Source organism: Nymphalis io, chromosome 7 (genome assembly GCF_905147045.1).
Source record: "Nymphalis io chromosome 7, ilAglIoxx1.1, whole genome shotgun sequence".
NCBI lineage: Eukaryota > Metazoa > Arthropoda > Insecta > Lepidoptera > Nymphalidae > Nymphalis > Nymphalis io.
The window spans coordinates 7155297-7169117 of NC_065894.1; positions in this window are offsets into that span (position 1 = coordinate 7155297).

Genomic DNA, 13821 nt, shown 5'->3' on the forward strand with positions numbered 1-13821 from the left:
TTTCGAAACTGAGTTCTGATGAAATCAATATTGAAGTTAAATCCTCATTGATAGCGGTGAAGGCGTGTTTATTTTATAAATATGTACCAACCATGAATAATACGTAATTATTTTCCATTGTTTCATCATTAACATAATTTAATAATTAAATTTCCATATAACATTCGTTTTATAGCGTCCTTAATTATCTTTCATTATGAATACTTTTCAAAATTGTTTATGCACAACATAAAAACTTAACGCGTGTGTTTGTTGTTTATTTACTTTACGAATAAAATAAATCCTACGCCTAAGGGTCCTAGATTCTCAGGATTCAACATAAAGCCGGCTTAAAAGCTAAACACTAAAGGAAAAAGCAAGGTGTTATAAAAATTTATTTGAAAGCGCTAGCGTAGTCGTTAGGTCATGCAAACATAGCTGGTTGGGCTACATATTACATATTTTATATTGTATGAATACGGCTTTGGCCGTACTTCGTACAACAACAAAGCATAAATTTTTGTTCATTGTTTCTGGTATGACATTGTGCGTATTTATTCTGTTTGTGATTGTTACTTTTAAATATACAATTAATTTAATCTTAAATATTCAGATACCTTTTCTTAGCATTTGATTCATAATAAATATATTTTAATTCATTTATTTCCTTAGAGTGATTTTTGTAAGAGATTTTAGTTCGATTGTTAAAGGAATGACAGTTGACTGTAATCATTTTAAATATAGTATTAAATATCAGTTCTTATTTCAACAATTAGAAATATATTTAAGTATGTCTATTACAATTTTACATTACATTTTGTTGTGCAAATTAAAATGATAATATTATTTCTTTATTCGTTAACAAGCCATATCTTTGTCACGTAGTCTATCTCTTACAAAGGCCGCCAATAATGGAGTTTAGTACACTAGTAATAAATACGATACCTCATCGTGCAAAGCGTATACCGATTACCAATAATGGCACAATGGGGCCATATTGAAAGGCCATGTTGGCACCTGCTTTGCCAATAATACTGTGAGCTTAAGTATGCTTCGCTGCACAGATCGTAAAGAATTATTGAAACTTAATTCCCTCGCTGCCCATATATTACCCTCAGTGCAATAAGAAAAGTAGCAATAATATTGTATGTAATGTAACAAAATCAATAAGCTGTTTCATTTTCTATGTTGGACCATTGCTTGTATAGTCGACGTTAGTCACGGTATTTATTTACGAATGCAATCGATGACGTAAGTGTTTTTTTATTTTATTTAAGTATACGTATTCCAAATTTAAACACATACATCCTTTTATCATTATTTCTCATTTCTTAGGTGTTTTCAACTTTTAACATAATTGAGTTAAATTTTGCATTACATTACATTACTAAATTGTAGAAATAATAAAACTTTACTTTTCGCAAAATATATTTAGCGCGATAAGCAGAAAATATGACAAAATTTTATTGTTACAGATTTGAATTATGCATTGCAGTGTACGTTCATGAATTCTGATGCCATTCTAAAGTCAGCTACTGTTTTGCGTTTTACGTTGTCAATGTCTTACTCATATGTTTTGTTTTCTATATACATTTATATGACGATTTAGTAGTTCTGTTTTAATTAAACATATTAAGCAATTTTGTTATAAATTCAATGTAAAGAAACAGTAGCTCATAAATATTCCACTGTCTGGCTCCATTCTCCTTAAGAAAGGCGTGGTACTTATTCTATCACGCTGCTCAATTAAGGGTTCGTGGATATATAGAATTTAATTTTACACCTGTAGCCTCAGAAGTGCGATGTAATCTTTTCCCGCAGAGCACGAGCATTATCTTAGTGGTACTTGTACGGATTTGAACCTGGTACCTATACTAGTATTCTAAGTATTTCTTCATTGCCACATTGAATGTAGTTTTTATATGAATAGTAGTAATAGCCTGTGAATGTCCCATTGCTGGGCTAAGGCCTCTTCTCCTTTTTTGATGAGGTATGGAGCTGATTCCATCACGCTGCTCCAATGCGGGTTGGTGAAATATACATGTGGCAGATTTTCAGTGAAATTAGACTCATGCAAGTTTCCTCACGATGTTTTCCACGAGATGAATTATAATATACGAGCACGAGATGAATTATAATCACAAATTAAGCACATGAAAACTCAGTTGTGCTTGTTCGGGTTTGAACCCACGATCATAGGTTAAGATTCACGCGTTCATACCACTGGGCCATCACGGCGATCCACAAGTTTTTATATGAACATTTAGTCTAAATTTCATTATACCCTTTTTCTTTTTATAATTAAAATCAAAAGTTTTGAAAATAGGATAGATTAGATTAACAAATTGAAAAAATATGGATACAAGGAAAATAATGAATCATAACACAAAATATGAATGTATAAAATTGAGTTTATTTCTGACACTATATAAAATATAAATCTTGATAAATAAAAACGTATGTTTGTCCTGTATGCGTTACTAAACTATTCATCTGATTTTTGTGGTGAACTTAAGTGTTTTGTTCCTCTTCCGCCAGCGAAGGCCCTGTCCCAAAATATAAATAGTACGTTTTATATAGATCCCAATTCTACCCGTAAGAAGCCTTGAGGGGGGTTGCTAATACACAAATATAAACATTGATCGTTATGTAGCTCGAATCTACCCCCTAGCTAGGCTGCATTTATTAATTTCATATATGTAATTTTGTTGTACATTATAATTTATTGTATATTGTGGCACATAAGTTTCTGAGCTGTGGTGTACCGCTGATGTATTTACGAGGCGACTCGACGTGTCGCTTCTCATCCGTGTAATTTAATAGTCATTATGACACTGTAATTAATGAATGTTTCAGCTGACCTAAATTAAACGCAATTTAAAGTTAAAACTGGTATTCGTACAAAATGAATTTTTTAATTTAAATTGTAGCGCTGTGCCAGTTTGCAGTGCAACGGATAGACAGACAAAAGCTTATGGACATTAGAAAGAAATTTTATAGTTCTAAATGCTATGATAGTTTTCATTTATATTCATTTAGGATTTTCAGTAACTGTTTATCAAATTCATTTAAGAAAGATTTTAGAAATTTTCGCTAAAAATATTTTTTCTGATTTATTGATCATTATTATATGTAGAAATCGTTTCAAAGCCAACGAATTCTGACATTTAAGGGCAGCTTAGAGAAAAGCATTTATATGTAATTAAATATGAATTTCCCTAACAAATACAGCTTTTACCCTTAAAACTTTCTCATGACCGCGGTAAAATTCCGCCAGGTGTGGTCTTAGAATGGTCCGACGAACAGGCAATAGCGAGAGCGACAATTCAACCAAAAACAGCAATCGTCAGTTCATCTGCATAACCGTTAACATTATTAGCTTAAGATTTTTATTTTTATGATTTCAAATAAACATTAATACTTTTCAATGTTACATTTTCATTTAGTGACTTTTACATTTTAATAACGTTTATATCATTTTTAAAACAGTTTCAATAATTTTAATCGATTTAACCTAAATTGATATACTAAAAAAAAATTAAACAAAATGGCGTAGATATTGAGTGGACACACGACATGTGACGAATCCCTACAAATACTTACTACCCTTAGTTCACTCATTGGGGTGATTTTTTCTTTGAATTTAATTTGAACAACCCTCCTGATAAAACTATTCAATAAAAAAGTATCATCAAAATCGGTTTATAATAAACAAAGATATTAATATACATAATGAAAATAAAATTGGCTGAAATTATAACTTCTATCCTTAAATGAATGAAATCTTTAGTAATATAAATAAGAATACTTTTTGAACTGAAATAACTATTTAACTATTATACAAAAAAGTAATACCAGAGGAGGCAGCGTGTTTCGGAGAAGATTTTAGTATATAATATTATTATATACTAAAATTGCGCTTTATAGTTTCAACCTTTAAATTTATATATTGACCTGACAAGCGCGAGTTTCATGTTCTTGACTATAAAATAACCCTTTATATACTTATCTATGTTTGCAGTGCTACATTGAAATAATATATTATTTTTTAAAATATAATTAAAAAGATTACATTCAAAAAGAAAGTTTTTTTAGAGAGATGAATATTTTAACATTTAAATAAAAACTTTATGTCATTCTTAATATAAAATTTCACTTAATCTACACTCAGGAGATAAACTTAGTTGAGTATATTAAAACCGCTGTCTGGGCGTATATCGCCGGTCACTCACCTTTGCGCTCCCGCATATTAATACTTGGACCACACCTCCGCTCCCTTGCGGTCCAGTTTACAGTAGTCCTTTGTTTGGAAGCATTGCCCGTGGGCTGTCATCAACCGTTAAACGCTGTCCGGTGAAACGAGAGCCGTGTAGCTTTGTTAATTTCATGGCGGTTTGCATTTGTCCTTGGGCGAGACCTTGTTACAAATTTATTTTACAACGGCGATAAAAGGTGAGGACGAAAAGTCTGTTATTTGGGCCAAATTTGATGTTACAGCGTTTTTATGTTTTTACGCGAGTTAAATTTTGTCTCTGAAATATATCTCGAATAATCCTATGAGCCAATATGGTATAGTAGTTAAAACTGACAATCATAACATTCATAACCAATGATTACGGATTCAAATCCAAGTAAACACCTCATAATTCGTCTCGTACTTAGTGGTGAAGAAAAACATCGGGAGGTAACCTGCCTGAATTGGACGAAAATCTGTTACATACGCGGTGGAATACGTTCCAAAGCTGCTTATAAAAAGGAGAGGAGCCGTTAACCCAGTCGTGGGACATTTATATGCTTTTACTTTTATTAGCTTAAAATCCTGTATAAGTTGTAGTGGTATTAAATACATATAAAAACAAGGCTATTAATATACAAATTAATGACCAATATTATACTATTAGACTAACCCTTAAGGTGTTAAAGTGATATAACATATTATAATTTCATAGTTTATCGAATGCGTCTCAGAACTCTTCAATCAATGCCTATTTTATTAAGCCTCTGGTATTTATAGGGTATTCAATTCTTATGCGCTATCCCTCACTGAATTAACATATTTGTAGCTTCAATATAGAATTGGCAAGGAAAGGCAAATTCCATTCAACGATACTGCCAAATAGGGCGAATTATCTGGATTTTTACGTTAAAACGGTGGAAAAACAGTGGGACTCACGAGAAACGACTCATTTAGATATTGCCATGCGAGATAGGGTTGAACAAAAGTTGTAATACATTTAATTAAAATTCATTACACATAAATGTATCAGCATTATTAAATACAGCTAATATTATCTAAAATTATTAGATTAAATATTTAAAATATATACGATTGAAACAATGAAAGGTATTTGAATAGAATCTTTTGATTTTCACAATAGCTTCAACCCTGACTTACAAGTGATCGTACTTTATTACTTGGTTCATTAAGCAAAAAGTATGCTGATGTTAGAGGAAAACAAGCAATTAATTAGTTAAAGTAATTGGTAGGAGGTATCACAAGCTGTAATATCTCTTTGGAATAAAATTCTTTTAGCACCGTGAATAATGTATGAAATCTTTTAATCTTGTAAAAAGTTAGGAATATATATACGTTATACATCTCTGGCGAATTTAAAACCACTGAAATTTCTTAGTTCGCGTTGTGAAATGTAATTTACTTTATTACATTTTAACTTTTAAAATACTTTAATGGATTCTTTAAAAGTTATTTTACTGAAATAACGTATATATTCTTTGCTAACGTAATATTCTTTGAAATTACGTCTTGTTTTATAATTGAATATATACTGCGATTAATCTAATAGCCTCTGGGCTAAATCTCCGACAAGTAATTGTATTTCAATAAGAAATTGCTTTATTTATTTTCTGGTCAGACGTATAAAAAATATATCATTGTTTAATATTAAATACATTATATATAACGTAATTTTTTGTGTTTAAGAAAAGAAAGGTTCTATTGAAATGTAATCTATTCGGTGGTAAGGTTTTGTGTGAGTCCGTTTGTGTAGGTACCAACTTCTCATAATATACTCTAATAGCAATAATTTTTACTGTTAGATTTGAATGGTGAGTGAGTCAGATTAAATAAAGGCACTAGAGACATAGAATTTTTGTTCCCAAGGTTGACGTTGGTGCGTTGACGATGTAAGGAATGGGTAATATTAGATAATGTCTTTCGGCAGTGGTGATTCCGTACCATTAGTTGGTTCTTTTGTCAGTCTGTCTATCTATTTTAAATATAAAAAGATATAAAAAATGTATTCAAGTAATATCAACTTAAGTTTTACAACACAAAAATAAGTTATGGCGACAGCCAGAGATTCTTTATTTATATATTATTCAATGTACAAGTAAAGGGACGTAACAAGTTTTAGATTTAGTTTGGGAACAAAAAAATATAACAGCTTTAGGTAAAACTTTTAACGACCTCCAAACGGCCGACGTTCGAAATGCCCCCGTCATCACTTTCGTTGTCCTCTTTAATTGAATCCAATTTTTCCCATAAAAGTCCTATATACATTTTTGTTTACATGAAATTCCTTTAGTAAAAGTTGAATCTGGGCGACATATTTTCTCTATTTTGAGAAACAATCCTTTTTTTTTAATTTCAACAAAGCATTTTGAAGGCCTTAAAACAATCAACAAATAAAAATCAAAACCTACTTACTATAATACGCTATATTGATGGATGTACAATTATTTAAATGTTATAATTACTTACTTCTCTTACGTCACTTTTAATTATTTCAAGATTGTGAGTTCGAGTTTGTTTTTACAGCTTTTAAGATAAATGATTGATGGAATCAGTTTACAGTTGAATATAGAACGCATTTAATTATTTACGCAAATATAAAATTGAATTCGGAACGCGTATTGACGTTAATTCCTAGAGACATTTTAGTCGCGAAACGGACAATTTTTTATTATAACTATTAAAGTAAAATCATAAAATGCTGAATTATATTCCAGTGAATAAAAACACAAATTTAGGTTCATATTTGAATTATGTACAAGACTAGCTCACAGAACACAGAGCTCAGGCATGAATATCGTTTCGCATAATACTTAATGATATGGTTGCGTGATTACAATTCGTTAAGAAAGTACAGCCTAAAACAGATGTCGCGACGATTTACATTAACATTTGCAGCTGAGAAATTCCGCTTTAAATACTCATTCCCTTAACAAAATGTAAACAGAAACTCTAAAGGCGGGGGAGCGTTGCTTTGCGCTCCGCTGATATAATTGAAATTTTGTTCAACACCGTCTTGCTATCTGTCGATCTGTCCCCTTGTTTATATTTTCATCAGAATATTATAATTAATTACATCTTTATTATCCAAATTGTAACATTTAATTGTTGTCATTAGTGTTCGAATAATGAAGACAAACGGAATTTGATACAATCATTATAATCTAATTATATATGGACATCAAAACAAAATCGGTCTATGTGGAAATTTTGTAATATATTTTTTATTATTTTTTTTTTTTTTTTTTATTTTATTTTAGAACTACCAACAAAAGATACAATAATTCGTGTACAGCAGTAATTTTTAGTAATACATTTCAATTGTTCTTTTACTTACAGGTAATTACAGCATGCAATTTGTTATAGGCAATCATCGACTAACAGAGTTACATTAATAAAAATAATAGATATTCATTTGCGTAAAAAAACATGCTTACAAAATACAGGATTTATCTTAATTTATGTAAAAAATAAAAATTGTAAAAAAGGAAAAAAAGCTAATAAAACTATATAAGAATTCCATTGAATAATCAAAGTAACAAAGTAATGGTGTCAAAAAATTGTTCACAAGTATTTAAAAAAAAAATTTCACGATATAAAAAAAAACACAGAAAAAAGCAGATAACATAACATCATAACTATTTATTTATATTCTATGCAAAGTGTTTTCGATGTGAGGCAATTTTATTTTTAAAGGAGTAGTTACTATCATGCAAGATGTCTAGTTCATTGATACCAGTCGATAGCTCGTTATACGTCCTAGCTAGTCTGTTTATTGGTGAATTTTTTCCTAGGTTGGTTTTTTGTTTAGTTGTTACAAATAACGGTGACTTGTATCTAGGTATTCTGAAAGGCACGTTAAAACCAATCATAGAGAGGATTTGTGGGCAATCAATTTTATTATTTAATAATTTGTGTAGAAACGTTAGATCTAAAAGTTTTCTTCGACAATTCAAGGACAGTAAGTGGTAGTTATTAAGTCGGTCCTGGTACTGTTCGCCCCTCAAGTTATTAAATCTATAATGTAAAAATTTTAAAAACTTCTTTTGCACTCTCTCGATTGTATCAATATGAATTTTATATTGAGGGCCCCAGACAACAGAACAGTATTCCAGTTTACTTCTAACCAAGGAGTTGTAAAGAGTTATGATTGTATATGACTTATGTAGCTCCTTAGAGTTTCTCAAAATGAATCCCAAAGACTTGAATGCGGATGTTGTAATGTGTTCGACGTGAGTATTAAATTGAAGCTTCGAGTCCAAAATAACTCCTAAATCTCGAATAGTTTGCACCTTGTTTATAGTAATACCAGATATATTGTACGCACTTTCTATAGTGTTTCTTTTTCGTGTAAACTGAATATGGTAGCACTTCTTGATGTTTAATTTCATTTTATGTAATTTGCACCAGTTTTCAAGGCGATCAATATCTTCCTGTACTATTGTCACGTCATTGTGAGTTTTAATAGTCTTTGATATTTTTAAATCATCAGCATACAAGTAGGCTCTAACGTGTTTAAATATTAAGGGTAACTCGTTTATAAATATTTTAAAAAATATTGGTCCTAGATTTGATCCCTGTGGTACTCCTGAATGTGCAATGTATGGAACTGACTGATATCCATCAATAACTACTGTAGATGGGCGTGCGTTAATATAAGAGGTGCACCACTTTAGTAAGGTGTCAGTTATACCGAACGATCTCAATATCTCCAATAATATAGAGTGATTAACCGTATCAAAAGCCTTCGAAAAATCTGTATAAATTGCATCAATTTGTTCACCCTCATCTACAGCTCTAACTGTTTCTGTAACAAAGGTGACAAGGTTGGTATTAGTAGATCTTCCTGATACGAATCCGTGCTGATTACTATTTATATGGGATTTAAGATAATCTGCTAAATTATAATGTACAAGGCTTTCGAAGACCTTTGCCACAGCTGACAAGATTGATATCGGACGATAATTTTCGACGGAAGCGGGATCATTGCTTTTAAACACAGGTACAATTCTCGCCTCCTTCCAAACTTGTGGAAATATTCCTGTATTTAAAGATGTATTAAAAATGAGATACAATGGAAAAGATAAAGTAGACGCACACATTGAAAGGAAGTAGGGAGATATGTTATCTGGTCCTGCGCCTTTATTATGATCAAGCCTCTTTAATTTTTTTTCGATGTCGCCTTGTGATAGGTATATATTACCAACGTAAGTTTTGGGATCAGGTGCACAGTAGTTTGATGTGTTGTCATTTACATAGACGGAGGAAAAATACGCTGCAAAAAGATTCGAAACATCTTGTTTATTCTTTGCTTCGACATTTCCATAGACCATGGATGTAGGGTAGGCGCTAGAATTTTTACGCTTGTTTTTGAAATGCGTTCAAAAATACCGAGGATTCTTCGAGATTGCATTTTCAATCATCGTTATGTAATTGTCATAACAATGTTTGATCAATTTGTTACAGTCTTTTCTTAGGTATTGAAATTCTATTTTATCCAATGGGTTGTTATACTGTTTTAATTTAATATGGAGCTTATATTTTCTTTTTAGGCATTTTATTAAGGTGGGTGTAAACCAAGATGGATAAGACTTTTGTGACACAGGTTTTTTCGGGACGTATTTATTAATAGTTGTATATAGTATGGTATAAAACCTATCTACCATTTCATTAACATTATCGAGACAATCCTTGAATTCTTGAAGCCAATCAACATTGTTAAGAGATGCCAATATGATGTCATAATCGGCTTTAAAGAATTGATATTTGTTTTTTGAATTATTTTTTGAAGAGGGAGATTTCGAAGGTATTTTTATAATTACATCTAGAGGAGGGTGGAATGTATCGATTTTACGTAATGGAGATAAGCTCTCATTTACACTCATCATGTCCCGGTCACAGAGAACATAGTCCAGCAAATTGTGTTTAATATTTTTTACGTTGTTAAACTGATATAGCGAATTAAAGTCAAGAAATTCTTTAAATATATTTTTAAGCGATGAGTTATTTGAATGAGTGTCAGGGATCAGCACAGTATTTGGTTCATTCCATGCTAATCCGGGTAAATTAAAGTCTCCAATAATTACCGTAGCGCAGTGGTCGCCATAATTATTAGTTATTATATTACTTGCCTTGTCAATAAATACTTCTAAAAAGCTTTGGTTTAAGGGAGGAGGAAAATACACAGCACATAAGTGTATTTTTGTTAAGTGATTCCCAGAATAGATTTCTATAGAGACCCAGAGATCCTCACAATCGGTCTCCAGCTCAAAACACCGACGCGATGGAAAGCTTTTTGAGATTGCTATAAGGACACCACCACCAGTTTTCTTATGAGAGTACTTGCATGTTTCTCTGTCACGCCTATAAATAAAATATCTATCATCAAATATTTCATTATCAGAGACATTGCTGTTAAGCCATGTTTCGGTTAAAATAATAACATCATAATTATTACTTAATACTTCGCGATTTACATCTTGCAAGGTAGTATTTATACCCCTAACATTCTGATAATAACATAATAACGAATCGTATTTTACAAATTATAACCAACTCTTTTAATTAAGAAAACATACAAAATTAATATTACGATAAATTCTTAAGAATATCAATATTTTTTACATAAACGTATTCCGTATTTTCAGTTTTGCGCATATATACTCGTCCATTCTTCACCCATACATAGCGGTATCCAATTTGTTTTGACTTTAAACGTGCTTCAGCATGCAGGGCTTTTATGTCAGGAGGAAGATGTTCACATACATAAACAGGTTTTTTGTCCCCGCTAATTCCTAGGTGACTCGTATTCAGTTTTTCTTTGTTATTGCCCGCTTTTTTATTAAATGATATGACAGCCGCCAAAAAACTATCTCTAGTTCTTATTGTACTAAATTTCACCAGAACCGATCTTGGGCGTGGGCTATCCTTATTGATTTTCATAATCCTCGTACAAGTTTGTATGTCATTATCGTTTAAGTTACATTTCACGGTGTTAGCTATTTGTTTTACAGTAGTTACAAGATTTTCTGACCTGAATTCTGGGATGCATTGTATTTCTAGATTATATGCCCTAGATTGTTGTTCAAGTAATGCGAGTCTAGAATGAAGATTTGAAATGTCAGAACGTAACAACTTATTTTCATTCTCAAGAGACTTAATAATTTGTGTTTTACTGTTCATTTCCTGCTTTACTTCTTCAAATTCTTTTTCCATGAAAGTAATAGACGATGTTATGCTAGACAGGTTTCGAGTACCTCATCGATCTTTCCATTTATTTCATTCATAATATTTACTTTAAATGCATCGATTATACATTTAAGTTCTTCTCGAAAGATGCTTCGTACTTCATTTAATGTCTCATCACTTAATACATTGCTAGCGTTGCTTGTTTGTATGCGCCTAACCGTAATATTATTTGATTCTTGTGGTGAGATATTGCTCGCCGGTTGTCTCACTGGCGTATTTGTATTATCGCTCTTAGGTCTCGAGCAAGTCGGACAGAGCCAGGAGATTTTGGAATGCTCTGTCAGTTCAGCATACGATGTTTTAGTGGTACTAACACAAGCATAATGATATTTCCTTAGACATATCTGACATTTGATTATTTCTACTGAATTGGGATTTCGTAAACAACATTCAAATTTAATTTTAGAAGACATTATTTTAAAGTTTAGAAGTTTCTTTTAATGTATTCAAGAAAGATACAAATTTTATAAAAATTTATTCAGTTCAGATTTAGTAAGGGATTAGAACCCTGATCAGTCGTCTTAGTATCGCTTGAGGCGGCCGTAGGTACCATTAGACCAATCTTTACTTACGTGAGTGACACCAAATTACAGATACGTTTCATCAGTTTGTCGATAGATGAAATCGACATAACTTTGTTATTAAGTTACCGGCCATGTAATAATAAGTTCACCCACACTTATAAAATGTTCACTCACTAATTAATTTAGTTCGATACACATTTAATTTCCTGTAATGCACTAAAACTGAGTTCTTTGAATATTGCTTTGTAATAATAATTAAATCCACAGTTCACATTTAAATCCTTAGCACTTTAATTAAAGTTTAACTTAACTTTAGTTACCACATAATCTTATTGTCGTCTATATACACTTTAATTGTTCTTTTACCACGAAATTAATGAAGTGTAACCAACAATAACGATAACACACATTGTTTGAGATGTTATTAAAAAAGTAATGCAACTTAAACTGTTAAAAACTAATAAATTTTAATTTAAAACGACATAATATGCGCCCTCTGTGATGGCTCTGATATTTTAAGTGAAATGAACGTCTACTATTAATTATGACGATGAATCCTGTTAGGAGTTATATAAAATAAATGTTAAATTTTACCCAGTCATCTTTACATTACACTATTTTTCGACCGCAGCTTCTCCCGCATGCGAAAGGTTCAGGTGAAAGAGGGAGAGCACAGGTACCCTATGCCCTTTCCCTAGCACTGACATGTATGTACAAGCTCACATTCGCATTTTGTAATATTATATACTAGTCGGTAGTTAGTGTAAAAATGTTAGTGGTTTTTGTTATACGAGTTAATTAGTTCGTGCATCGTTCATCCAATTTAATTTAAACTTTGTCTGGTACTAGTCGGTAGTTGTGTGAAGGTTCTTAGCAAACTACCTGTGTATTAACTTATAAGAATAAGTAGCGCAACTTGTATCGAATATTTTGAAAAATCGTTTCCAAAGACATCATATGAATAAAGCTATAACAAGCATTTTGTTAAAAATCTCTAATTACATTATTTATTGAAACATTTATTTTAACCAAATATTGGTTTGTTTAAATTCAAGCAAAAAAATTAAGCTAGGCAAGAAACCAAGGGTTGACATTATAAGACCTTTACTAGCATTATTTGATCAACAAAAACGTTTGATCCGGGCTTGGCTCGCTGTTCAAAGTTTTACTGATGTGGGTCTCATTCTGATCTCGAGTAGTTTAATTTATGAAGAGAGCTTAATCATTGTTTTGTTGCTTAGATGATTTGTTATTGGACTAGCATTGTATGATATGCCTAATGGCTCTCTACATTGCTAATAAAGTTTGAAGTACTTAACGAGGGATCTATTCCGTGACTGAAGTCTGCAGGTTTGTTCCTAGATATAAACATTAGGGTTCCATACTTGTGGAAAAAAGGTTCAAAATTTGCTAGATAGTTTTTTTTTTAAGAAATTTTTAGGCATCGCCTCTCAGGTCATAGCATTGTCAATAATCTTTCATCAGGTCAGAACTGTATTTAATATAATCTCAATCGGTCAAGCGGTTTAGAACTTACACGATCACAAACAGACGTATCAGCAACGTAAATATATTGTTAGTCTGTGCACGCAAAGTGCAAACATTTGTATCGATTGCAATAGAACTTGGGATGCTCGTAGGTTGGGTATAATGACCTTTTCCAACCTTGGAAGAGAATCAAAATTGTTACCAAGAAAAATAACAAAAAATAATAATAATTAAGTAAAGCGACCCACATGATAAAATAAGAGATCATTAATGTTCCTTTGTTACATAATTTGATTGAAAATCATTTGTTTTTGCTCGTAAATGGTATCA